This window comes from Zalophus californianus, chromosome 1 (assembly GCF_009762305.2).
Source record: "Zalophus californianus isolate mZalCal1 chromosome 1, mZalCal1.pri.v2, whole genome shotgun sequence".
Lineage (NCBI taxonomy): Eukaryota > Metazoa > Chordata > Mammalia > Carnivora > Otariidae > Zalophus > Zalophus californianus.
In genome coordinates, this window is record NC_045595.1 from 58,000,284 (window position 1) to 58,010,340 (window position 10,057).

The following is a 10,057-nucleotide window of genomic DNA, read 5'->3' on the forward strand; positions in this document are numbered from 1 at the left end:
TATATAGAGACTATGGCCAATAAATTATGAGTTCTTGTCTTTTTACACATCTTTCTCTTACTTTCACATTCATCTAAGGTGTGGGTGGGTCTAGGATTCTAGTTTCCAAAGTCTTCACCCCAGAATTTTGAAACATGGCTCCACGGTAGTCTTGTGGCTAGTATTGCCAATGAAAATTCTGGTGGGAAAGCCTAATCGCTTACCTTTTACAAGCCCTGCTTTATCGCTAGGGCTACGGGCTAGGTTCTTGACCTTCCTTCTGAATTTTCACCTCAATGTGTCTGCCTGTGACTTTTATGTAAAATGAAATCCTGCTTGGCCTTCAGTGTTCTTTTAGCTTGAAGACTGCCTTCCTTAGAGCACTGGGCTGAAGGGGAGGTTGTGAGGCTACCACACCCTCTAGGCCAGAAGTTGGCAACTTTTCTAGGAAAGTGAGCATTTTAGATTGTGAGTATTGGAGGCTCTGCCAGCCATGCTGCTGGCTAGCGGGCCTCTGTCATAACTACTCCACTCCTCCATTGCAAAATGGACACCGTGGCAGTGTCCCAATGAAACTTTACAGATGCACGCTGAGATCTGAATTGCATATATTTTCACATGTCACAAAATATTACTCTCATTTGGATTTTTTTCCCCAGCCATTGAAGAGGCATCTGGAGCTTGCAGGATCTTCAAAAACAGGCACACTTGGATTTGGTCTGCAAACCTGATTTTGCCCACCCTTGCTCTAGACCAACAGAGAAAGCACAATATGGTATTTTTCCCAGTTTGAGAGGCTCTCTTCAGTGTATTTATTTTGTTTGCTCTGTATGTTCTTTTTTTCTGCCATTAACATCCTCTTTCCTAACAGGAGGCGCTTTGATTCCCAGAAAATAGACTTTCAAAGGATAAACCAGCTTGCTGTTGGGGTTATTTTCATCACTCCAAGGGAGGGACCTTATACGAGATGGATTCAACTCAGGTAGACCCGGGTCTTCTAATTTTATAGAATTATATAAGTGATTATAACAAACAAAAGAAGAGAAAGATGTAACTGAATGCTGAATCCAGGTAATAAATTAGTACATCAGAAACACGTCTCCACGGAGTTTACTTTTTTTTTTAACATTTTCATGATGAAGCTGATTCAGTTACTGTTTCCATTTCTAAGACAGTGCCTTGTAATTGTAATTGTAAATGTAAACAGCATTTACAATTATCATTTTAAAAATTATTTTCTCTATGTCATTGTTTCTTTCCATTTCATCTAGAATTCCTAATAATTGAGTATTGAACCTTGGATCTATCTTCTATGTCTCTGAATTTTCTTCTCTCATCTTTTTCATCTCTGTCTTTTTGCTCTTAGCTTTATTGGGTTTCATTTTCCAGATCACTAATTTGGTATTTCTCTATGCCATGACGTTCTCTATATCCACTGAATGTTTTATTTCAGGAAGCATGTTCTGGTTTCCGAGAACTTTGGGGTTCAGATGATTCCTTTTACACAGCAGAAAATAATGCTGTGTACAGTACATGGACTAGATTATTTCGTAAGTATGTCCATACTGTGGTCTCTAAATACCATTCCCACAAAAAAGAAAGCAGGCTTCTTGGAGGAAAAGCTGATTCCAGGTCTGGAGCAAGAAAGATGCAAGATGAACCGCAACAGCTCATTAGACTGAACAGCAGGGGAAGTCATGATGAGGACTGAGGTTGTGTCTGGAGCGCTCAGGAGCCAACCTGGAGAGGCTCCCACAGGCCAAAGATGGGACAAATGGAGCATCGAGAGGGAGAATAACTATGATGGATAGAAACACAACATATGTTAAAAGAAATGAGTTCATAATAGCAAGCATATACTATCCTCCTTTGGAGTGCCCTAGGGAACCAGTCATTATTTTTTTAAAGTGACAGTAGAGGAAAAGAGACAGACACTTACTTTGCCTCTGTCACATAAACTCCTCTTCTAGTTAAGTGAAGAAATGATGAGTTTCTCGTTATAGGTGTATTCCAGAAAATAAATGAAGAAGGGGTGCTAGAATCTGGAAGGCATCGTTTTGCAACATTGAACATACCAGTGGATTTCAGCAATGATCATCAACAGCTGCCAACATCACAAAAAGAGGGACAACCTGACATGAAGCGCCTCTTGAAGGAAGTTCACCACACCTCCTATGAAGTCGTCTTGTCCCCCCCAGCCCCTGGCCAAAATCAAATCAAAATCTGACAGTGCCTCTAAATCTAGCTACCGGTTTACAGAAGTACAGACAACAGAGGAACATGTGCAGAGACACCACAGAGACACACTCAGCAAAATCCAGACGGTGGGGTTTTTGCCAGACTGACAACCCAATTGATTCTTCAAAAATTCATTTCAAAGGAAAGAAGAAACTGTGACAGAGGCTGAACCTATAGATTAAAAGGGACTTAAGAGGGGTGCCCGGGTGGCTCAGCCATTAAGCATCTGCCTTCGGCTCAGGTCATGATCCCAGGGTTCTGGGATGGAGCCCCGCATCGGGCTCCCTGCTCAGTGGGAAGCCTGCTTCTCCCTCTCCCACTCCCCCTGCTTGTGTTCCCTCGCTCTCTGTCAAATAAATAAATAAAATCTTTAAAAAAATAAAATAAAAAATAGAAGTGACTTAAGAGACATATTAACTAATTATAATGTATGTTCAGGAAATTTGAACACCAATTGGTTATCTGATGATATTAAGGAAACTTTAATTTTGTATATGTGATAATGGTATTGGGATTAAGTTTTTTTTTTTTTTTTTTTAAGAGATACAAACAGAATCTTTTATGGATTGGGTTATTTACGGATGAAGGCTATGATGAGTGGGATGTGTTTAAAATAATCTGGGATGGGGGGTGCCTGGGTGGCGTAGTTGGTTTAAGCGTCTGACTCTTGATTTCATCTCAGGTCATGATCTCAGTGTAGTGAGATCGAGCCCCACATTGGGCTCTGTGCTCAGCAGGGAGTCTGCTTGAGATTCTCTCTCTCTCCCTCTGCCCCTCCTATTCATGCTCTCTCTGTTTCTCTAAAATAAATAAATAAATCTTTTTTTTAAATAAAATAATCTGGGATGGGAATCAGTGGGATTACAGACAGAGGAAAATTTGCCGCACATTAGTAATGGGTGCATTTGAGTGATGGGTATGTGGGGTTCACCATATAATCTCTCTACCTATGTCAGTGTTTGAAATTTTCCAAATGAAAAGTTTAAAAAGCAAAGTGAAAAGACAGATGATAAATTTGTGGAAATACTTTCATCATACATCGCAGACACAGGATTAATCTGGTTAATGTGTGACATGGCTAGGAATCTAGAGCAAAATGAGGTAATAACCCAATAAAAAATTGTGAATTCGCACACACAAAAAAAATCCAAATGGCCCTAAAATAGATGAAATATGCTTAACCTTACTAGTAAGAGAAATAAGAATGAAACTGTATGAAGAAAGCATCTCTTAACTATGGGATAGGCAAAAATTCCAGAGATTACCAACATAGCCTGTTGGCAAGGCTCTGAGGGAAACAAGCCCTCTCATACAATGTTGGGGGAAGTGCAAAATGGCATAGCCCCCAAGAAGAGCCTTTTGGCAATATCTCTTAGGATTATGAATGCCTTTACCCTTTGGCCAAGCAACCCTATGGCTATGATCAGATCATATAGACACACCTAACACACTTAGGAAGTGAAGCCTAGTTTATAATTGTGGCAGATTGAAAAAGCAACCCAGGTTTTCAAGTATGAAGGAGTGATCAGGTACACCACAGTAATTCTCTGAACGAAGTAATGTATAGCCATGAAAAAATGAAAAAAACGCTCTATGTATTGATGTGGGAAAGTCTTCAGGGGCATATTAGTACGTGAAAAAAAGTAGAATGGTATTGTAGTGACAGGGGTTGAATTGTGTCCCCTCAAAATTTGTATGTTGATGTCCTAACCCTCAGGATCTCTGTCACCTTATTTGAGGATAGGGTCTTTAAAGAGGTAACTGAGTGCAGGGTGAGGTCATTGGGATGAGCCTAACCCAATACAACTGGTGTCCTTATAAAAAGGGGAAATCTGGAGACAGACATGCATATAGGAAGAGCACCATATGAACAAGAAGACAGCCTTCTACAGGCCAAGGAGAGAGGGCTGGAATAGACCCTTCCCTCCCGGCCCACCTTGATTTTGGACTTCTAGACTCCAGAATGGAGACAGTATGTTTCTGTTGCTGAAGCCACCTGCTTTGTTAATGCAGGTAGCATGCCATGTTCTGCGTAAGATGGGAAGGAAAATAAGTATATGTTTTTCATATTTTCTTGCCTTTGCACATAAAGTATGGCTGAAAGGCAAGGGTGGGAGCAAAACTTCTCAATGTATCCCTTCTTACTTTTCTTTGATTTTTGAATCATGCAAAGATAGTACAGATTTTAAAAGTTAAACATTAAATTTAGGATTTATTCTGTGTTTTTCTTGAGTGTTCCAAATCACCTCTGGTTCCTTCAGGATCAGTTGTCCTTCAACTTTCTGTCCATCTTCCTCAAATATCTGGTGACCATTTGTTGCCGTGTGTATTTCTTAAGGAAGGACCATCCTGGCCAGTGTCAGTCCCCCTGCTGTGAGCCTCTGTCCCCCAGGGCTGGGTCTTCTGATGGCAGCTTGTGTGTGAACCGGAAGTGAAGCCCATGTTGGCAGAGGTCCGCTGCGCGGTGCAGGTCAGGGAGCTGCCCCCGGGGCACCATGGCAAGAAGGGCTCTGTTTTGCCGTATCCTAGTACTTGGCTGAGCAACTCCCCTTTCTGTCCTGCATCCTCCCTGTGTCTGTCTGCTCTGCTCTGCTTCTCTCACCAAGGACCTCAGCTGGGGTCCTGCCCTTTCTTGGGAGTGCCTTTACTGCTAGGAAATGTATGTACACAGAGGGGAGAACTTGGGTTTCCCCAGTGGTTCTGGATGCGGCTCAGATGCCCAAGAATGGCTTGCTCCTGCTCTCTGTACCTACTGATGCCCATCAGAGGGCTTCTCCAGGCCTCCCTTGGGAAAAAACGCCTTTACCCTCTGCCCTGATTTCTCCACCCATTAGGCTCCAGCTGCTTTTTCCCTTCCTAAAATTCTTCTAACACTCTGGTCTGCAGGGGGCACCATTTCTTGCCTTCCAATTTTATTATAGCTCATAAATTGAAAAATAAGTTTTTCTCCCATCATTACAAAGTGATGTTGGGAAGCGGGGCGGCAGATGTGCGTGCTCCTGAGATAGGTCCCAGGGACCTCGCTGTTACAGCATTGTGATTTGTCAAGTCGAGGGTACACAAGTTCATTATATTCATTTCAGAAGACAGGGAAATGTAATACGTTTAAGTAAGGTGTCAGAATCAATCAGTAGTCCAGAAAAAAAAGCATTGACCTACATATTTCAAGCAGAGAGGGATTATATGAAGGAAATTGGTTTTCAACTAAGAAGGGCTGGAGGTGCATAAAGGGGGGGAGGTGTTGGTGCCCAGAGACCAGGGCGTAAATGAATGTGCTGATGCCCCCATTGGTGTCCACCGCGCTCTCACTATGGAGTCTGCCTGTTGCTTGTCTCTGCAGATGCTGACGCTCCCTTTGCTGCTGCAGATGGCTGGAACCTGCCTTTGGCATCTGGGTGGCATATGCCTGGCCTCCCCCTGGAAAAGCCCAGCTGGATCCCTGCTGCTAGGGGCATCTGGGCAAGGGTGTTTCTCACTTCCATTCCCTACAGCATAAGGGGAAAAAGAAAAGATAAAGTTGAAACACCACAAAGGACCAACTCCCCTGAAGCAACGAAGTTGCAGTGGAATTGGTAATAAGACATTATCGAGTGGCTTGCATGGGAGGTTCAGCAAATAGCTCAGGAGCCAGACTGCCTGGTTCAATCTCTGCCTCTTAGCAGAACAGGGATCACTGTGCCTCAGTTTCCCTACTGGAGCCATGATAAGAGCAATACCTCACAGGGTTGTTGTAAGGATAAATGAGTTAATGCATGCACGGTCCTCAGAACAGTGCCTGGAACATTCATCCTTTTGGTTGCCTTGTGAATAAGGCACTCAGAGAAGTCACCCTGTTTTTTTATATTAATTAATTAATTTGAGAGAGACACAGCGAGAGAGGCAACACAAGCAGTGGCAGTGGGAGAGGGAGAAACAGGCTTCCCGCAGAGCAGGGAGCCCGATGTGGGGCTCGATCCCAGGATACTGGGATCATGACCTGAAGTCGAAGGCAGACACTTAACGACTGAGCCACCCAGGCACCCCAGAAGTCACCCTGTTTTAAAAACTCTTTTCTTATTTGGTGGAACTTGACTTTATGGAAGGATATTTTAATACCCTTTAGTGAGGTAGTTCATGTTTTCAAAATCCATAAATTGCTGGAAAGTTTCTTTCTGGACAGAGAGCCATGTGATGTGAAATGTGTGTGACTGAATTGTATCATAGATCATGAGCTTTAACCATTTTTTTGGGTATTTATTTAAAAAATTTTTTTATTTAAATTCAATTTAATTAACATACAGTGTATTATTAGTTTCAGAGGTAGAATTTAGTGATTCATCAGCTGCATAGAACACCCAGTGCTCATTATATCAAGTGCCTTATGATTTCGCTCATATGTGGAATTTAAGAGCTTTAACCATTTTGAGTAATTATTTCTCCTCAAATATTTTTTTCTTACAAGAACTTCTAAAATAATAGGAAATTTAAAAATATTTAGAATTAAGTTTTATTTGTACCCATCCCTCAAGAAATGTTAAAAAAATATGGATTAAGGGGGAGAAAAAGGAACAGACAATGGTTGTTTAATGATAGCTGACTATGTGAACATTGAATTTGGAATTTGAAAACTTGAATCTGAGCCTCATCATTTGCCTCTCACCAGCCATGTAGCTCTGAGTCATGTATATATTGCCTCGTTTTATCTTTTTTCTCCAAAAAGTGAGGCGACATTGGACCAGGTGCTTCCTACAGCCCTCCTAACCTTCTTAGGTTGCATTCCTATGTTAAACTATTATGTGTTGAGATTGAATCAATTCATCCAAGAGCTATGACCCCATGCATGTGTAATCGGATGGCCCACTGATGTCACGAAGACCATGTGAGGGTAGGGGTCTTATAATTAGGACACTTCACTTTAAGGCAAGGGATAGGATATATTTTCAAATTTGAAATGAAAAAAAAAAAGTAAAACTGAATGATTGACAATATAAAATAATTTTTTATTTCCAAAAATATCTCCAATATTGTTTTTTACATTTCAGAATCTCCTGGACATTTCCGTAAAATGTTTGAAACACGAAAGGATTTACACACAGCTTTTCAGGAGGGCTTGGAGAGCTCTGCTACTTTGCGAATAGAAGTCGAACCTCTCAGCATGACATGAAAGATGAGATCATGGTCTGCTCCCTGTTCTCCTTCCCTTCTCCTCACCCACTCCTTCCCCACCTCTAAAACTTCCCATTCTGGCCGCTAAGGCAACTCCTGACCATTTCTTTTCTTTTCTTTTCTTTTTTTTAAGATTTTATTTATTTATTCGACAGATAGAGAGACAGCACAAGCAGGCGGAGAAGCAGGCTCTCCGCCGAGCAGGGAGCTGGACGTGGGGCTCGATCCCAGGACCCCGGGATCATGACCTGAGCCGAAGGCAGCCGCTTAACCGACTGAGCCACCCAGGCGCCCCTGACCATTTCTTAATGTCTTCACATCCCCACCGTCTAGCATGTAGTAGACGCTCAACAAATGTTTGTTAAATGGACATCTCAATTTTGCTTTGATCTACAATCAAAAAATAAACAGACGTTCCAAAGGCAGCGATGAATTCACAAACTAGAGGGCTCAGGGAGACTGGTGTCAAGGGCTGCCAGGTAACTTTAATGAGAAGATTATTTCAGTGAACAATGTATTTGTTATCCCTCAGATGCCCCGGGGTAGACTGAGGAGGGAGGAAGCATGACCCAGAGGGCAGAGGGAAGCATGTTGAACTGGGACAACAGTGATTGCACAAGAATTTAATATCTCGTCGGCAACTGGTACAGCAGGGACACTTGAGTAGGATCCTGGAAGCTGCTGTCCACACCTCCTTTGTTAGTTAACCTATAAATTTCCCCCCAGGATTTTATTATGAAAATGTTTCAACATACAGAAAAGTTAAAAGACTTGTACAGTGAACTCCTGTGTATCTATCACCTAGATTTTTACATACTTACTATACACTTGCTTCATCACCAATCTATCCATCTATCTGTACCTCTAAACATGTCCAGCTTATAATGATGCATTTCAAAGTGGGTTGCAGGCATCAGGACTTTATCCAGGAACACTTCAGCATGAATATCATTAAGCAGGGTTCCATGTTTGTTTCCTTTTTTTCCTTGGAGGTAAAATTTACATCCAGTGAAATGCCCCAATTTCAAGCATGAGTTCTGACAAATGTACATACCTATGTAACCCAGACCCTCATCGAGATACCATCACCCAGGGGGTCAAAAGGTACAAACTTCCAGTTAGAAAATAAATAGGTCATTGGAATGTAATGTACAACATAGTGACTATAGTTAATAATACAGCATTACATATGTGAAAGTTGCTAGGGGAGTAGTTCTTAAAACTTCTCATCACAAGGAAAATATTCTGTAACTATGTGTGGTGATGGATGGTAACTTTTGCAATACATATAAATATTGAATCATTATGTTGTACATCTGAAACTAGTATAGTGTTAGATGTCAATTATACTTCGATTTAAAAAAAGAGAGATACCATCACCCCAGGAATTCCTTCTTGCTGGTTCCAAGTCAAGCCTGCCCCATCCCCACCCTCCAGAGGCAAGCACTGTCTGACTTCACCATAGATGAGTTTTGCCTGTTCTAGAACAAATGGAATCATTGCACACGTACTGTTTTGTCTAAGGCTGTTTGCACACTCCCGGATGCCCCACAAGCTATGTACCCAGTCATCAGTTGACTACATGTGGGTTGCTTCCAGTTTGGGGCTATTATGAATAGGGCTGCTGTGAATATTCTTAAACTAATCTTTGTATGGACACATGTTTTCATTTCTTTTGGCAAACACCCAGGCGTGATTTTGCCCGGGCACGGGTGAAGTGCATGTTTTGTTTTATAAGAAAGCGTCAGACATTCTGACCAACGTGTGAGAGTTCCAGTCATCCTCTACCCTGACTAGCATTAGGTACCATCAGTCTATAGGCTAGGCCTGTAGGTTTTGGACTGTGAACATGTCTGAAAGTTTCTAGGGGAGGAGACAGGGCAGCTGGGATGGGCCACGGGCCCTCGGAGGGCTTAGGGAAATAGCTATTTACTAACTAAGGCAGAAGTGGGTCCCGAGTCCCAGCTAAAGATCAGCTCCATCTGGAGTTGAGGAACCACAGATTTTACCCTTGCTCTGCCACCAGCTTGGGGTGTGACCTTGAGACTTTCCTGACATTGAATCCCAGGTGTCCCTTTTGACATGAGAGGAGATTGAAACATATGATTTCCAAGGTTCCCATCTGTTTTTAAATTTAACACATACACACTGAAAGAGCACATTGATTTCCCAGTGTGGTTTTTTTTGGCACCTGTCATATTAGGGCAAAGTGGACTTTTCAGAACCAGTTTATTGGTGACTTTTTAGAGTACTTTAGAGGCAGACGGACAGTTTAATTTACTCCAACCTGGGGGCGTCTCTGCCCAAGGCAACGGCATGTAGGTGGGGCTGCAGCCGCCCACCGTGCGGTGAGAAATATTTTAACATTTCGGATCCTGAAGAGTCAGGAAATCCCAGTTTTGTTCATGTTGCCTTTTTTGGGAGTGGGCTGGAATACTTCTGCCTTTTCTTTCCATCTCACTATGAACAAATCCTCCACATATTTTAAGGCACCGTTCAACGGGCATCCCCTCCATTAAAACTGATTGAATCTCTCCCTCCTCCATGAGGCACTTCCCTTGACATGACTCAGGGCACTTACCATTCTCCACTTTTCTGGACACGTTTTATGTCTCACTGTCTATGAGCTCCTGTGAAGGCAGGCGCCCTACCCTTTGTGTTCTCGGCTCTCCCAGGGCACCTTGCAGGAAGCGAG

General features: G+C 42.4%; 1 long non-coding RNA gene across 1 annotated transcript; it reads left to right on the forward strand.

Moving 5' to 3' along the window:
- The first annotated feature begins 635 nt into the window (after positions 1-635).
- Positions 636-7,348, forward strand: LOC113915817. Its single transcript, XR_003517820.1, has 4 exons — positions 636-754; positions 851-961; positions 5,558-5,789; positions 7,239-7,348. It is a non-coding gene; the product is annotated as an uncharacterized LOC113915817 (long non-coding RNA).
- The last annotated feature ends 2,709 nt before the right edge of the window (positions 7,349-10,057 follow it).